We start from the raw sequence: 18,556 nt of genomic DNA on the forward strand, positions 1-18,556 counted from the left end.
GCAAATGAAAAAAGGTCACCGTATCGTATTATAAATATGGAAACAGTTAATAATTTATGTGAAGAATATCACTGAAGCTTTGGTTTCCAAAAAAGCAACAAAAGAAACTTTTTAGCGAAAATAGCATCTTCAGTATTATGGCATAATTCGAGGAAAAAATATTTTTTAAGTAATTAGTTTCAATTTAATTAGTAAGAATCAGTTTGCGTATGTAACTGTGAAATATTTTTTATTAATTTGAATACATGAAAACTTACCCTTAACTACTATTTTAATTTATAAATTGGAAATTTTAATCAATTTACATACTCGTGCAAAGAGATAAATAATGGATCTTTTTTCAAAAATTTACAAAATTTCTAAGTCATCTCGGAGACCAAAGCTGTTGTTTAATATTTATGAAACTTTTATGTAGTTAAAATTCGTCATTCGGCAACTTTTTTTCGCTATCACAATTCTAAAACGAAAAACTCTTCTTACATTGGCGGCCTAGCTTAGAGGACATACCGAGTTGGACAACGCAGGCAATATCGCGAATGATGGAGATAAGTTATAAGTTCTGGCCGTAGACGTATATGCACTCACCCTCCCCGCGTCATCTGTAGCTGTAGCTGGACTATCTTCAACTCTGACCGAACGTGACTCGTCTTCCTAAGGAGGAAGCCAATGTAACGTTTAGTAAAGAACGCGAACAAAACATACACATCGGGCGCGAGATGGATGTGCGAGCGCACGAGTAGGTTGCGGGTACTCGTGTCGTGTGCCATGTGCCATAAGGCACTGTCGCCAAATACCGCACCGCGCTTTGTATTTTACTTTCGATTCAAAGGTTGAAAATAATACGAAAGTATCCGTTTATATTTAGCTAAATTAAAAAATACAATTTGACGTATGATAATACGAAACTGTAAAATAAAAAATATTGTAAAAAATAAGCTAATTTTTTTTCATCTATTTGAGTCTTCATATCGCCCCCGGGGACGGAATGAGCGTTAGACTATTAGACAGAAAAATAAATAAAAAATACCTTTTCTTAAACAATTATCTAAGCATATAAACAAATAAATTAAACATCTTGAGACTCCGCACAGTCTTTGTGGCACCGAGAAAAACACTTACCTCCTGTACCCTAAGAAAACTTGTGCTCACAATATAAACATATCGCATCATTACTGTCACTGTCTTCATCATCAGTGGAAATAAGGCTTATTGTATCCTATTCTGATGTTTTGTCCTCAGAAGCCCTCTTCAATCCTCGGCAATCATTTGCCGGGTGAAGGAGATTTTTTCTTTTTTTATTTTAGTTTTCCGTTTTGTGTTTTGATTTTGATTTTGCTTTTTAGCAATTTTATCCATTTTCTTATTACGTACTGCAAGCAAGGCTTTTATCATTTCCTAAGGATTCCACTTCTTTTTTTATATCTGTCAAATATTTTATTTTTTTACATAACTTCAATTACAAATCTATTAGATACCAACTCTTAAAATACTTAAACCAAATACCACCCCGGGGCGATATTAAGTACGACACGGGAGGTGGTATTAGGATCTCGGGTAGAGAGCAGCATATTGGCATTCATTAAAAAAAACACGTGTGTATCAACTAATTAAACGAATTCGTTTTCATATTGAAGAATATTTTATAAAACTAGAAACTAAGTATTACGGTATTTCAATAAAACATTATTTTAGATACTGATGAAAGTATTAATAAAAAAAAACTCACTTTTGATAGATTATTTCAGATTTGTTTTTCTCATCTCTGACAGAACGCGACACATTCGATTATTCAAAATGGCGTTCTAGCATAATGTTGCAGAAGTACAAATTATGTCAGCTGGATTCTGCTTATTACTATACGAGACAGATGGAGGTCATGTATTAGGGCAGGGGACGGTATTCAGTGACCTTACCTCACTCGTGTGTGTGTGTGTGTGTGTGTGTGTGCAAACCGACTAAACTAAACGGATTTCCTCTTCTAAAGCTCCGAGATTTCATTTTTTGCGTAAAACTCTGTCGAACATATTTGTATACGAACACGTTCGAGAAATAAACGTTGTTTGGTTTACCAAACACCGATTTACGGAATTACGAGCTAGAATGGGGGGAACGTAAGTATTACTGTTCGAATTCTCGCTCCACGCAACATTTTACTACAACGTAAGCTTACATTTTCATTTTAGGAATACAAAGCTGCTAAAATCAATATTATTATTATAATCTGGTGGCGGACAGTATCTACATTACATTTAGTGGTTTCTTATTACTTCTACAGGGGAATACGCTTAGATTGTTTTTTTTATTATTTCTAAAATTACAGACAGAGTAGATGTTACTGGCTCTGTCTGTGTACCCACTACCTACCTAGGATATATATGTTCAAGGTGCACGGAAGGAATGCGGTATTATGTTTTGACGCTGCGCGGTTGAGCTTCGATAAAAGTTGGCGCCTCGATATTCAAGAATGTTTATGCAGTCACAACACATTGCCGCATTTCTTTCGTGCGTCTTGAACGTAGACCCCGGCTATATTTCGTATACCTATATAAACCCCGTTCATTGAAACTGGACCCCGAGACGCGTGCGAACTGCGAACCACGAGTCAACCGCACATTAAAAACAATAAAAAATCCAAAAAGTTAAGAACAATATTTTTAATTGTATTTCTGTTTAAAAATATACTTTACAACTAAAATATAATTACTTTTCGACCGGCAGATTACGCCATTTCAAATTTAGACTAAACTTTAGTATCTCGATTATAAGTATTGAACTACAATCTGTGCCAACGATTAAAATATAATAATTTGAAAATTAAAATAGCGGAATCAAAATCTTATTTCTTTGTTTTTGAAAAAAAATACAAGCATTTGAATATATTAAAATAAAATAAAATCACTTTGTTTTTATGTACCACATATATTTTTTATAATTTGACAACCAACTAGTTTCGGCAATACTATGCCTTCTTCAGGGTTAATTACAAACTAACATAACATATATAAAATTTTCACAGTGAAGGTAGAGTGGGCGTGGCTACGGGGGTAGAGAAGAGAGGGGGTTTGTGTGGGGATTGGAGGAGAGGGAACGGAAAGGGAAGATTTATTTGATTGATAATATTTAAATTTATGTACAGCCTTTCTAATCTCCAATATATCAAAATAATCAAGTGCATATCCTTTTTTATTTGTATGTAGAATTTCGATGCCATCTTCAAAGTTGAATGAGTGACTTTTTGTTAGGATATAGATATAGTAAGTGTTTCAAACATTAAAAAAAATACAAGCATTTTATTTCACGTAAATTTTGTGATATTTTCCTTTATTATAATACTTTTTTAAAAATTAGTTATGTATGTTTTTAATTTTTTACTATGGGGCGATTTTTAAAAAACATTAGTTTTAAAATTGCAAAATCGTATGATTTCCTCATTTTTCGTAGGTTTTACCCAACTAGAGCCTGAACGAGGAAAACTGCCTGAATTTTTTTACCTTTACCTCGACACGTGATTGTCCGGCGGATATTACGCAAACCGTTTGTTTATTCGTAGCTTCCCAGACTTCAGCGCGCACACACACACCGTGCGGGTGTGCGCTGTACAGTCGTACAGTGTGCAGTGTGCAGGCACAGCTCCGCGGATGGCAGCTCGGATTGCCGGCAGGCGCGGCGCGGCGCGGCGAGGGTGACGGAGGGCGCGGCGAGCTAATCAAGTTGTCGATCGTGTCAGGATGTGCGAGCCGAGCTGACCGGACCAAACATCCGCCACACCTTATTACATACGATAATACTACTCGGCATAGTCCATACAGACATGCCTGAAAATATTTATTTGATGTAATGGCTGTTTTTATTGGTTTGACTATATGTACATTGTTTACAAATCAAATATTCCCAAAAATAGCGATAAACATAATAATAATAATAATACGGGAAGTAGAGACCAATTAGCAATCCCGAAATAAAAGCTAAGTAAGGTAAGCGCACGTTTCTACAATAGAATACCCGACAATGTCCTAAACATGACGGACAATCAATTCATTTTTTTTATAAAAGGCATACTTCTTAAAAAGAACTATTATGGAAGACAGTAGTGTATGGAACTTAAAATATTATTATATTAGTGTGAACTTATTTGATTATTTTTATAAAACTAAAAACTAAAAAAAAAACTCTACAAGTCTAGAGTTGGTTGACCTATTCATTTTATTTTGCCATTAATAAAGAATCCACCAAAGCATGTCTACATTTTCAGTAACATAATTGAGAGGGTCGAAACTTTTTACTGTCAGTGTTTTATTAAATTAAACCGTTCAACTACTTAATTAACGTTTTAAAAAATTATTTTGTTCATTTTGTAGTGGCCAAGGTTGATGATTATAATGGACTATTTACAATTTTTTTCTGTAGTTATTCCTAAATAAGTTTAAATGAAATTTTCAATTCCTACTTTCCTTAATTTATCCTTTACCACTACTAATCAGTTTTCTTATTTTCCCTTCACACTATCTCATTGTTTTGTCACTATTTCTTTTATTTTAATTTATCTGAATAAAATTGTTTTAATTACCTGTAATTGTTTTAATTTTAGGCACTCGTCATAATATTTTTTTTTATTGTTTAAACCGTAGTCGCATTTTTTCATTACAATAAAGTGAATACATGTTATTGGATGGCAGGCCCTACAATTTATATATTTAAAAAAATGTAGTCTCTATTTATAATACTGAATTTACAACACTAAAAAGTTAAGAAAAGAGACTTCAACACTTTCACTTCAAAACGTTAGAAAAGGTAAATGACTTTTTATTTTTATATAAGATTTAAATGGTAAATTAGAAAATTCAAGCTGTTTGAGTAATATGAAAGTTAGTGTACCTTAAGGAACCCAAAAACATTCTACATAGATTCGTTTACGAATAATGTGTCCTTCGGTCCATTATCAAGAATGTTCAGATTATACGACAGCATTGACTGATATTTTTGACACTGGATTGTTTAGGTTTAAGAGGTATATACAAGACTCGTTTTATATTAATATATTTATTTTTACAATAATTTTAATTTTTATAACTTGCATTGCTTGTTTTATTTTATGCATATTTTATTAGTGTTTTATCTATTGATATCAGTTTTATTAATATTATGAATTATTATGATTGATATTAATGATTGTTAGCAATAATTAAATTTAAATCATGTGTATTGTTATTTTATTTAAGTTTGTATTTAAGATGTATTTTATATTGATGAATTATTTTTTACAATAATTTAATTTAAATTTTAATCATTATATTGATATGTTTATTTAAACATGTATTTTATTAATGTTTACGTGTAATTGATGAAAAATAAGTGGTGTTTTTTTTATTTTTAATATTTCTTTATATGTATTATGTATCTATGTATTATTTTTCAATGTTTGTAAACCAAATAAATATGTTTATAATCATTTCATTTCATCTGTTTGTACTCTAAAAAAATAAAATATCACATATTCTAGGAAAGATTCCTCCTAATATTCGTATTAAGTAATTCATAGGGCACTGCATTGATACTCTAATTGCAGCGCATCTGAACCAATTTTCAAAATCTCTATTTCAAGATCAAAAAGGTAAATTGCTTTTGTAACTAGGAAAATTTATTCAAGTTCAACAACAACAGAATGTGGAATCATATTGTGTTTTTTTATGTTAAAATACTTATAAGTATACGCATGGATAAGAAAAATGATAATTGTCATTTCTTTATCCATACCCAGTGGTGCATAGAGCACTAAATTTGTACTCCAATGATGCCCTTGTTTTGAAAACCTCAAATATCACAAAACCAACACACGAGTATATTGTAATTAAATAAAATCATATGAATAATTATTAGTGCACTGTTTGCAACTTGCAAATTTTATAAATATTTTATGTATATTGTATTTTATCAAATTTCAGTGTGGTATTTGTTGTTTTTAGACAAAATTTAGACCTTGGTGGTTTTTCGTGTAATCTACTCGTGAAGAAATCAGTATGACGGACTTATCTCGGCTCGATTTACTTGTTCGTGACCTGAGAGCAACCGTCGGGTCTAAAACGCTCGTCCTGGGCTCAGGTTCTATTTCGCACATAGAGCATATTCACAAAAGGCACAGAAATACTAAAAAGAATCAATCATTTAAAAAACACCAGTACGTTCAACAAATATATTAAAATCTGTAGTTAGTAATACATAAAACAATATAAATGTATTTGGTAAAAATGATCAAATTTGTTAATTTTTTATACAAAATAATAAGTTAATAAATTTCATTCATAAAAACAAACATTCGAACTTCAATTTTCAAGATGTCAAACTGTTGTAAAAGGTATCGCATGACATCCTACGCCTAGATAAACACAACTCGCAGAACCGCAGCTAAGCTTTCAGGCACAGATACCGTCTGATACGAAAATACCTACCTATTATAGATAGGCAGTATAGTCTAGCACAGGACGCAGTGATGGGTAACCTATGACACGCGCTGACGGATAAAGTTTGTAACGCTTGATTATATTTAAAAATGCCCGAAATACCAACCTACAATTGAAGGTAAATCTTGCTAAAGCGAATGCAATTCTGCAACAAAAAAGTCACTAGTGTAAATAATGATGTGTTTTTGCTTTTTCATAATAAGTACAAAGTTCAAAAAACAAAACTATTTCATTTTCTAGGGCTTCAAAAATTATTACTATTCCTAGATGGGACACGGCACCCCGGTTAAGCCAGAATTTTAATTAAAATTATGGCTCGCTGAGCTACAAAGGTCGCCTATCACTGGTCTAGTATAATAATATATATATGTATAGTGATCTCTAGATGGATTACATTTCCCCCTAGACTTGAGTCGGTTTTATGACGTATGTGTGCTTGAATTTTTTTTTTTACATTTTTGCCAAAAAATTACGAAAACAAATTTATAATATTTTCTATTTAATTTAGATTTTCTACTGAAATTTCTTGGTGGAACTGCATTTCAATTATAACAGTAAAAATACGAGTTCAAATCATTCCACTTTTTTTTTGTTCCCAGTGACCGGGTTTCGTCGAGACCGACATCGACACCGTCATACTGTCGAAAAACTAAACAAATTGTTATGTTGTATACAAGCGCAAACGGGGGTTGTCAATCATGCTTTTATTTCATTATAAGAATATAAGAGTTTCATTAAAACTAATTTAAGCATAATGTAATAATAATTATATGAATTTGAGTATCGTTTCTAATAATACAAGCTGAACCCGGCAATGCTTTGCTATTGCTGGATATGAGTCCATACTCCATATATAGATATATATTAAATTTCAAATTAAACATTCCAATTGAAGAGCTTAACTATAAATGTTCAATGAAGCAGTTAAAATGAATAATATGTATTAGTGATAGAAGGGAAATTTGCTAATGATTAATATTCGAATATTGAATTTAAGTAGGTACCTAAGTACTTATTTATGTTTGAATTCCAAAACATAAAATTATTCATTTTCAAATATAAAATTCTTATTGCAGATGTCAAACTCTGATCTGTGTTTTTCTTATGTTTATCGTAAATTAATGTTACTTGTTTTTGGCTGATGTCATCATGTTTTGGTAAAAGGCCATATTAAAGGGAAAAAAAGAAAAAGGAGTGCACTTTATGTAGAAATGCTGCTTTCAAAAATGTATCAAATGTCAGTTAATATTATTTCTTCATTACTGATAATCAATTAAAAATAAATAAATAGGTAGAAATTATAAGGAATTTAAAAAATGAATCTGATTGGGATTCATAAAAAGTGAAAGTTTGTAAACATTCAGAAACAATTTTTTTTTATTTACAAAAAAACAACATCCTACCATTTTTTTGTACATGAATTCTCGTCAAATGCAGCCCTGGCGAATGATGAATAAAACATTTACGCTCTTAACTTTTTTTCTACTCAACACATTGACAATTTTAAAAACTGTAAGTATGCACATGGCAAAACTCATCATTTTAGTGAAAACCGCATGTAAATCGATCTAGTAGTTATTCAGTATATCGAGGACACATGTGCAAACATTGCATTTTATATATAAAGAAATAAGATAGATATACGAGTATGTACATAATAAAAATATAAAAAATCCCGGTCATCAGTAAAAATTGGAATTAAACTAAATACCATAGAATTAAGAATAGTCCAGAAGGAGCGTAGAATCATATTTGAATACATCGGTGTCCAATAATTCCCCCACTTCAACACACTTTTGCCGCGCGCGTACGTTAAGTCGCCGGGTAATGTTGCTTGATGGGAAAAAAAATCAATCATAACACAAATGTAAGGTTTAAAAAAAAGCAATCTGTTAATTTCTCTAAAATTTTATTATGCACGCGGAAACATTGATTGACACAACAGATTAGATAAATAAAGGGTCATTCAATAAGAGTAATCGAATTTATGAACTTTTAACTTAAAATATATAAAACAAATTTTATTTGACACAAAACGGATATTTTTATATCATGCTAAATAATATTTGATATTTTAAAAATAATGTCGCTCAAATGTGTCCCACGGCGTTGTTTAATCCGAGATCTAATTTTCATTAGTTCTTTTATTAAATGAGCGAAGTCGGGTAAAAAAAATTCCACCCTGGCAACACTAACGAAATTTTCATTTTGTTTCTTCGACAATCTGACAAATGGAAAAATAATTCAATTTTTAAGTAATTCATTTGCTACCGCGAAACCGTCTAATTTTGCAATTATGTTGATTTTCTCAAAAAAAATGTAAATTTTGAATGACGTTGCTAATCATTGAATTGGGTTAAATTGTAAATTCAGCTATATTTAAATGTGATTTCAAGCAATTTAAAATTTAAATGGCGGGCAAAATTACCTCCATGTTCCTCTATGTTTGCCCTCAACCATTATTTGTTGAACTGTAGCTCATATGACCTTCTTGTCTAAGAACTACTTTATTGAATTATTAATTCAAGGGAAAAATTGTCGTTTAGCATATTTTCAATGGCTAACTAATAAAATATTTATCTAAAAACAATTGGGCAAATTTACCCGCTAAACTTTATTTGTTTTCATACAAGCAATTTATAGGCCTTAGGGTTGTCAAAATCTGGTTGATAACTTAAGAAAAATTAATAAATCTTGTTTATTCAAAGAAATATTTTATTTAAGTACACATGCCAATAACCTTAGTCTTAATTACGTATATGACATTTTTTAATATCAGGTAGGTACACACATTTTTCGAAATGGCAAATACTTATACCTATATTGTGAGAAATAATAACTGTTTCAGGAATATAGTTAGGTAACGAACAACTTAGAAGGTTAAAACTAGATGACATCAATTTTAAAAATTGATAAAAATTATTTCAGAATCTAAGTCCATAGCTACGAAAGTGAAAAACTATTGTTTGAGAGTGGATAATAATTAAGGCTGGTTAACTCCAGATATAATGAAAATGATTAATATAGAAACAAATTGTATACCATACAAAAAATGTAAAATGCTTAAAAATCTATTAAAAAGCAATATAAGGAATATAAAAACACATCATCAAATGAATTAAGAAGGGCAAAGAAGAATGAAATTAAATTATCCACAATTATGATAATATTTTTGAAAATCTAAAATACCTAATGTGTTCAAAACTTTCATAATAGTTTTAATTTAATTTGAACTAATTATTAAAATAAGAAAGTGATAACCCAAACACATTTTTTCGTTTGGGCAAAATTGACAATCCAGAGGCTCAACTTATGCCTTTTAATTTGCCCATCGTCATAATTCTTGATTTAAGCTACTGAATGCACACAATACAAACAGGAAATGATTTAAAAACCTTTGTCTATTTTATGCAACAAGAAAAACTTACCTTTGTCTTCGCCATCGAGCAGTTTATTAAAAAACACAGAGTCGTAATTGGCCCGCAACAAATTACACGCGCACTTTGACAAGTTCTGACAAGCCACTGAGTAAAGTTAGTGACTAAAGCTTCTGAGGGAAGTTAGTGACATAAATCTACTTTCGTCCTTAATGTACCGAATTTACCGAAATCAAATGAAAATATATTTTTTCAAAGGTTCATCATAGATTAGACTTTTTGGGCAAAATATCCATCCAGGGCAAAATTGGACGGTTTGACTGCTGCTGTTGGAATTCCTTGCATGAGTAAATGGAAGTATTTGAAGATCAATAAGAAAGTGTGTGAATGGTGGGATACTGCGAAACTAAAAGTTATGGAGGAGGCGGCGAAAGAAGAGGGACAACTGGCTACTGCGAATGGTGAAATTGATGAAAATGGTATACCAATGATAACTGTTGTGGCTGACGGGTGTTGGTCATACAAAAGAGATCATACAAAACCAACTACTCGTCTAACTCGGGCGCAGCTTCTATAGTAGGGTTTCGTACGGGGAAAGTTCTATATATGGGTGTTAAAAATAAATACTGTCTGATTTGTGCCAGAGCAACTAATAAGAATATTGAGGCACCAAAACATGAATGTTTTAAAAATTACTCAGGATCTTCAAGTGGTATGGAATCAGCGATCATTTTAGAGGGGTTTTAAAATTCCATATCGACGCATGGTTTAATTTATTCTAGATTAATTGCGGATGGAGATTCGAGCACGTATAAAAAAATTTTGGAATGTCGACCATATCCTAATATAACTGTTGAAAAAATGAATGTCGCAATCATCTACTAAGAAACTTTTGTTCTAAAATGTATATATTAACTTCCGATACTAAATTTGATGTTGCTCTTCGTAAACTATTAAAAAGCAGAATAATGCGATTAAGAGTAGCTATGAATAGTGCAATTTAATATGGATTTTCACAAAATAATATATTTGTGGAAGAAAAAAATCGCCTTTTAAATCTAGACATTTTAAATACACCGAGGCATGTTTTTGGAGAACATGCAAATTGCGATACATACTTTTGCAAAAAAAAGGTTTCAATGAAAATGTCATTTTCAATTTAGAATCTTGTGAATTATTTACTAGAATTATATATCATACTTCTCGACTCGCAAATAATTCTCGTAGCTTAATCCATAATGTAGACAGTAATATAGTTGAAGCTTTCAATAGTATCATAGCTAAATTTATTGGGGGCAAAAGAACTAACCTGACTGGTAGGCAAACTTATAGTGGTCGTTGCTCTGGAGCTGTCATATCATTCAATACTAGAAAAATTCACTATTCCACTAACAAAATCATATTCAATCGAAGTCCAAAAAATATTAAAAGGTTTGAAGAAAATTAAATAAAATGCAGTAAATTAAGAAAAAATTATATCAAAAAATTTGATTGAAAAAATAATTCAATTTCCCAGGTAATTCAAGAAGCTGAATATGGCGAACTCTGCCAAAACCCGGAGTTGGATGAAGAGTCTTTTGAAAACTCCAAAACCATTTTTTTAAATAAATTGAAATTGTCAAGTCCTGAAAGAAATTTGATAGAAAGAAGAACGGTTTTACAATCAGATAGCGGGGAATGGTTAGAAAAGCGTAGAAATTTACTCACTGCCTCATGGTTTAGTAAAGTTTGTAAAAGAAGAATAGGAATTAGTTGTTCAGGGTTAGTTAAAATTATGCTATATAGTAAATCGCTAAGTAATATTTTTTCTATTAAATATGGTCAGGATAATGAACTGACCGCATTAAACCAATTAAGCCTTCGAGAAAATATCAAATTTCAGAAGTGTGGGCTGTTTATTGATAGTGAATATTGTTTTCTAGGCGCCTAACCAGATAGCATTAGTACGGATCATGGCGGTATCATTATAGAAATAAAATGTCCATCGTCTGCTTCTAATATGACTGTTGAAACCGCTATCGACAGTGGTAAAATTAAGTTTTGGAAAAGAAATAGAAACCATACGGAGTATTATGTAAATCACGATTGGTATTACCAAGTTCAAAGACAGTTGCATATTACTAAAAAAAATATATGTATTTTTGGAGTGTGGACCGGAGCCCAACATAAAATTAAAATAGAATGCATAAGTAAAGATGATGATTTTTGGGAATCTAAAATAAAATTAAAATTAGAATCTTTTTATTTAAACTGTTTGCTTCCAGAGCTTGTTGACCCCCGAGTTACACGATCCATGCCTATCAGAGATCCACCAAATGTTCTCGAGGCTATCGAAAACAAAAAAGTTGCCCCCAATAAAGTCATAAATTGTAAAAAAAGGCTGTTTAACGAAAACATCCCATCAACCAGTAAAAGTTAAATTATACTCACCAGTTTCAGAAAAATATTTACCTAAATCAGCTTAGAAATTCTGCCCTCTTTCAACCATGATGGTTTTCTTTATATTTTTATTTATGTAAAAGTTGCTTTTATTAATTTTTTAATTTCTGTTTCCAGATACACAACTTTGATTGAACTTGTCCCTCCTAAATCAAGACCATTGTAACGTGAAATATATTCTTAGTTCTTTTTCACAATGTATTTTTCATAAAATAAAAAGAAACTAAATTTACAATAAATGATTACGGCCTCCGATTGGCGGCCTCCGTGGTGTAGTGGTCAAGACGCTAGACTCACGCACGGAAGGTTCCGGGTTCGATTACCGATGAGAACACAAAAATTAAAAATGTGATTTTTCTCAAGCCTGGGTGTTCTGTGATGTAATTCACCACTGTAATTAGGCCTCCTGGCCTGTTGTGGTGCAAAAAAAAAAATGTAAAAACATTACAGTCATAATGACCAGCGATCTATTGTTATCAAAAATATTGGGTTTCTTTACTGGTTCTTCCCAATAATATATGTTTTTGAACCATTTGCACTTTAGTATTTTTTCAATAATAAATGAAATTTTCCTCCACAATTTGTTCATTTTTACTTACAAGCGGTCCCACGATCAATTCCTGGCAGGGTTAAGTGAAATATTTTTTCTATGTGTTTTACACTGCAATATTTAATTCTCCTTGGACTGGCACCGGGACTGCAGGATTGATCATCTTACCTCCATGTAATATATTATTAATATATATAATTTATTTTAAACTCTTCTATAGAGCAATTTGTACCAATTTCAGTTCAAAGGGAAAACAAATATCCAAGTTGGTTTTCTAAGGATTTGATTGATTTAATAATCTCCAAAAAAATTATGCATAAGCAATATAAAAAAACCAGATCAATAACTGATTATATTGAATTCAATAAGATTAGGAAGTATTGTAAAAAAACATCATTAATATGTCACAATGCATATATAAAAAAGATCGAAGATAATATTCTGACTGATCCTAAGTATTTCTGGAGATATGCTAAAATCCTAGACAATAGCGATACTGGTATTCCTAAATCTATGAGATATGGAAATAATAGGTCTAGTAATATGCAAGATACCGTTAATATGTTCGCTGACTTTTTCTCCAATGTTTATGATGATGCCGTAACTTTAAATAACACAATGGAAAATAAATTAACTGAGCTTATTGACCTGCCTAACTTTACTATTTCTGATAAAAAAATTATCAAGTTTGTAAAATCGTTGGATAAACGTAAGTCTGCTGGCCCTGATGGTATTCGTCCAGTCTACATTATAAATTGTATTCATATATTAGCACATCCTATTAAAATTTTATTCAATAAGTCTTTAACTACTGGCGTATTTCCTGATATATGGAAATATAGCCACATTACACCCATATTTAAAAAGGGTAGCAAAGATGAAATATCCAACTACAGACCTATTTGTATTCAGTCTACCCTCCCTAAGTTGTTTGAAAAACTTGTACTTGATAACTTAATTATACCTTTAAAACAAATAATTGCTCCTGAGCAACATGGGTTTATTACTGGTCGTTCAACAGTCACCAATCTCATTTTGTACGAGAATTTTATTGCTAGTGCACTTCATAAGAAGCACCAGGTCGACGCTATATACACCGACTTCAGTAAAGCCTTTGACAAAGTTTGCCACTCTAACTTGTTGCAGAAACTTGGTCGACTGGGAATACGTGATGAACTCTTAAAATGGTTCATTAGTTACTTATATAATAGAAAAATAGCAGTTAAAATAAATTCTCATATCTCCTATAGTTTTTTAGCAACAAGCGGCGTACCCCAAGGATCACACTTGGGACCTATTTTATTTTTAATTTATATAAATGACATTGTTGAAATTTTTAGCGATGTAAAATATTTGCTTTTCGCTGACGACCTTAAACTTTATAGAATTGTAAATAATACTGATGATTGCAATACCCTGCAGATGAATCTCAACAGAATTCACGAGTGGTGCAATAAAAATAATCTTTTTCTCAATATAGATAAATGCCAGGTTATTTCCTTTTCAAAAAGTAAGAAACCTTTAATTTTTAACTATTTGTTGAACCACGCAACAATTGAAAGAGTTAATTTCATTAGGGATCTTGGCGTAATTTTTGATGATAAACTTACATTTATCAAACATATTGACAAGATTTCAAATGAGGCGCTAAGTATGTTGGGATTTATTTGTAGGGTTACTAATAAATTTGAAAGTATCGCACCAATCAAGTCACTTTATTGCTCCCTGGTTAGAAGTCGTTTAGAATATATTTCTCCAGTCTGGTCGCCCCATTATCGTGTACATTCTGATTCACTCGAGCGCGTCCAGAAGAAATTTCTAAAATATATTAATTTTAAACTTCATATTCCTGCTGCTTTATTTAATTATAATCAATTGTTGTCTTCAGCAAATCTTTTAAGACTTTCTGATAGAAGAATCCTAACTGACCTAATATTACTTTTTAAGGTGATCAATTCATTAATTGACTGTCCAGATTTGCTGGAGTTGGTGTGTTTCCGTGTACCTGGTCGACATACCCGCCACAGATCTCCTTTTTGTTCTGCAAGTTCTAGAACCAACTATCACATGCACTCGCCTATCCCTAGGCTCCATAGATATGGCAATCAGTATGAGGACAAGGCTGATATATTTGGTTCTGGACTTGATAGTTATAAAACGAGTCCGATTTCTTTTTTTCTCTCGCAATATTATTCTTAAACTTTTCTTTTTATTTAAAAATGTTTTTTCCTTTTTTGTTTTTTCATATTTATGTATTTATTTCGTTATTATTTTTGGTTGCTTTTATGTATTTACCTGCTTGTTACTATTGTTATAGTTATGCAATTTTTATAATTTTTTGTTATGTTTCTATATATGTATTTTTTAATTTTTTTTTCATATTTATGTTCAATTAGTTAAAGGCAATTTCTGCCGTTTATGTAAAATAAATAAATAAATAAATAAAATACGCTGTATTTTGTTTTCAAATGCAATGCCTTATGCACGAATAGGTGATAGGGATGATGATCTATCCAAAATTCTATTTACTTCGAAAAGGTTTATAACACTTGTATATATTTTTAAAATATTTTACGTCACTCTCACATAGGTGTAAAAATAGAAATAAAACTATTATGTAAGTAATTTAGCATATTTATATTTTCTCAATGCATATTAAAATAATCGCTACAGTATTTTGTCAATACAAGGTTTCCACTCTATGCACAAAACTCTTAAAATGCTTGAATTACTGTTTTAGTTTTTTTCATGTAAGATTATGTAGACATCCTTTTGACAGTGCATAATTGCTTGTTATCAATGTTTTGTGCTTAATTTTGAGAATTGTATCACAGTATTTTCTGAGTGGAATACATGCTTTACAATATAGATACACAACTCTTAGATAGGTGATTAAATGCGCTTTTATAGGTTTTTAGTGTAAAAGTTGGTAGGCACCCTTTTGACTTTATTCTTTTGCATTATTATTTTGTCTGTTGCACCTGGAATGAAAGGTATTTATCAATTTTACGTAGATTAAATGCAATGCTTACCTTAATTGATAGTTATCATGGTTTTGAACTTAAATAGTAACTAAGAAAATAAAATCAAGTAAAATAATTTACACAATACATTCTTAACCTAAACAAAACAAACAAACAAACCATCAAGCCGTTTCCCCGTAAGGGTAGGCAGAGAGGATAGAACGCCACAACACTCTATCTTTGCATACAGATCTCGCTTCCTCTACATTCATACATCTTCTCATGAACGCGCGCCGATTATTCCGACTTTTTACATGTCCATCTTTAAGTATTTGTTGGATTTGGTCATGCCATGTCTTTCTCGGTCTTTCTCTATTTCTGCATCCATCAACATTCGCATTGTAAATACTCTTAGCCGTTCTCTCGCTGTCCATTTGTTCTACATGTCCAAACCAGCGCAGAGCTCCTTTCTTGATTTTGTCGATAATGCTTGTCTCAGCCTTACATAATGTACGGATCTCAACATTTGTGCATCTATCGTACATAGTTTTACCACACATTCGCCTGAGAGATTGCATTTCGACAGCATTTAGCCTACTTTCATCCCTGTTTTTCCAAGTCCATACTTCGCTCCCATACATCAGGGACGGGACCAGGACTCCGTTGTGAACTGCCAATTTTGCCTCTTGTGACAAGTATTTATTTGCCAAGGTCGATTTAAGTGCACCGTTCACTCTGTTCCCGGCACTCACCCTCCTTTCAATATCTTTCTCAGTCATTCCATCCCTAGTGAACATACTTCCCAGATACACAAATTCCTCTACTTGTTTTAGTATAACTCCATTCACAGTGATTTCACATTTAGTCATACTTTAATTTCTTTCAAAAACCATCACATTCGATTTATCTACATTCATCAGCAAATCGCTTCTCTTGCATACATCGTAGACCTTTGTTACCAAGAATTGCAGTTCCTCTTTGTTGTTAGCAAGGAGTACAGCATCGTCAGCATACAAAAGACAATTGACTTTTAAATCACCCATTTTTGCTCCCATTCTTAAGCCTTTCAGTTCTTTCATGCAGTTATCGATATACACGTTGAACACTTTATGAATGTCAAACCACGATGTGTATGAGCCGTTTACCCTAACACATGCTGTGCTATATTTATACAGATAGCACGTGTTAGATTTCCGCCTACTCCGTACTCCGATAACACCTTCCATAATTTTAACCTATGAAAATATTTTTAGGTACTTGGCCGAGTCTTTTATCATTATATGTTGTTAAATTTTCAGAATTTATCTACCATATTTTTCCAATTTTATTACGAAATACATGATTAAGTGCAAATTCAAAAAAAGTTATCAGTTTAAAGGAAAAATATTATAAAATGTCATGCAGTCAAAAAATGTTTTTACTTACGTAATTTGATGAGATCAAATAATTTTTCTCTTGAAAACAATATTATGAAGTGCATTATTTTTTTGGCATTCACTTTAGTGACATGGTGCATTTTCATTAAAACACAACAGTGTTATCAGTCAACTTCGAAAATACAAATATATATAATTACCCAGAAGCCAGAAATCAACAGATTATCCGATAGTTATACAATTCTACATTATCTCTGCAGTATGCTATTTATAGATTTTACCTATTAAATAATCACGCAAAAACTCTATCTATCTCTGTCTTTCTCATTTTGTCAAACAAAGTATGAAGAGTACGTAAGAAATTGACGAACATACAATGTAACAGGATATTTTTTTTAATTGCTTTGTCTTGAAGCGGTATATTTTACGCATTCGGCGGCAAACCGTACGATCCAACTTACCGACTACAGCCTTAAACATTCGTTTGTTTTAATAACACATGAAATGTGGTGCCATCTTGTTTCTTTAAGATGCTAGCAGTATTTCTACACTTTAAAAGGACACAACACGGCATAGTTGAATTCAAATCACGAGTTGCGTATTGAGCGACGTCTACAAAGAAACTAATGGGGCAAAACGTAAACCTACTCATTTATGAGTAGTTGAGTCGCCTTCTGTTTGATGTGCGTATGCGGTTTCTGGACTATTCTTAATTCTATGCTAAATACTTATTTTCATTATTAAAATTAACAACATTTAATGAAAAAAATATCCATAAGTACCAACGAAATGTTGACATGAAGGAGAAACAATAAACGGGCCAACAACCCAATCGCCAGTAATTGTATTTATTGTTTTGATTAATATGGCCAAAATATTTATTTAAATTTAAAAGGCACGTGTATCTACGTAAATAAAAAAATACGTTATGAAACAGAATGACAAAGTCTCTCTTGAAGGGAGTTTGATTCCCAGTGAAATATTGATCATTTTAAAAACATTTTATTTGTTTATTGAACTTTGGTACAAGACATGTTGGCGAGATTATTGCTATAAAAAATATCCTCCAAACAACCCAACCCAGGCTAGTGTAAGTCGGTCAAGGTTTGCACTTACCGATTTTTACAGTTGTTTTTTAATGGGCCGATAGTGCCTCAGCTGGAACAGTGAAATCAGGTAAAGAGTTTGGAATAAGACAATGTGAGGCGGTGATGATCCAGGAAAGATGGTTCATTTTTCAGGCATTTCTTAAAGATGACGGTGCATTTTTCACACAAATATGCGATGATAAAAATAGATAGTTGATTTATTAAGTCGTTCGTTTTTATTATAGATGTTTTATTATTCTTCCTTTCTGTCTCAATCTCCCAATCTTGCTATCCCAATTAATATT

At 31.7% G+C, this 18,556-nt stretch overlaps 1 long non-coding RNA gene and 2 pseudogenes across 1 annotated transcript; 2 read left to right on the forward strand and 1 right to left on the reverse strand.

Annotated features, from left to right (window-relative positions):
- The first annotated feature begins 10,250 nt into the window (after positions 1–10,250).
- On the forward strand, positions 10,251–11,380 carry LOC148280397 (uncharacterized; annotated as a pseudogene).
- Positions 11,337–12,322, forward strand: LOC148280398 (uncharacterized; annotated as a pseudogene).
- A 3,122-nt stretch (positions 12,323–15,444) lies between these two features.
- LOC148280399 (uncharacterized) lies at positions 15,445–17,405 on the reverse strand. Its single transcript, XR_015822618.1, has 2 exons — positions 17,213–17,405; positions 15,445–15,805 (listed from the first exon to the last, which is right to left on the reverse strand). It is a non-coding gene; the product is annotated as an uncharacterized LOC148280399 (long non-coding RNA).
- Positions 17,406–18,556: the final 1,151 nt, after the last annotated feature.

The sequence above is a fragment of the Micrasema longulum genome, unplaced genomic scaffold (assembly GCF_059751315.1).
Source record: "Micrasema longulum isolate JH-2025_06_02 unplaced genomic scaffold, ASM5975131v1 h1tg000582l, whole genome shotgun sequence".
NCBI classification, from domain to species: domain Eukaryota; kingdom Metazoa; phylum Arthropoda; class Insecta; order Trichoptera; family Brachycentridae; genus Micrasema; species Micrasema longulum.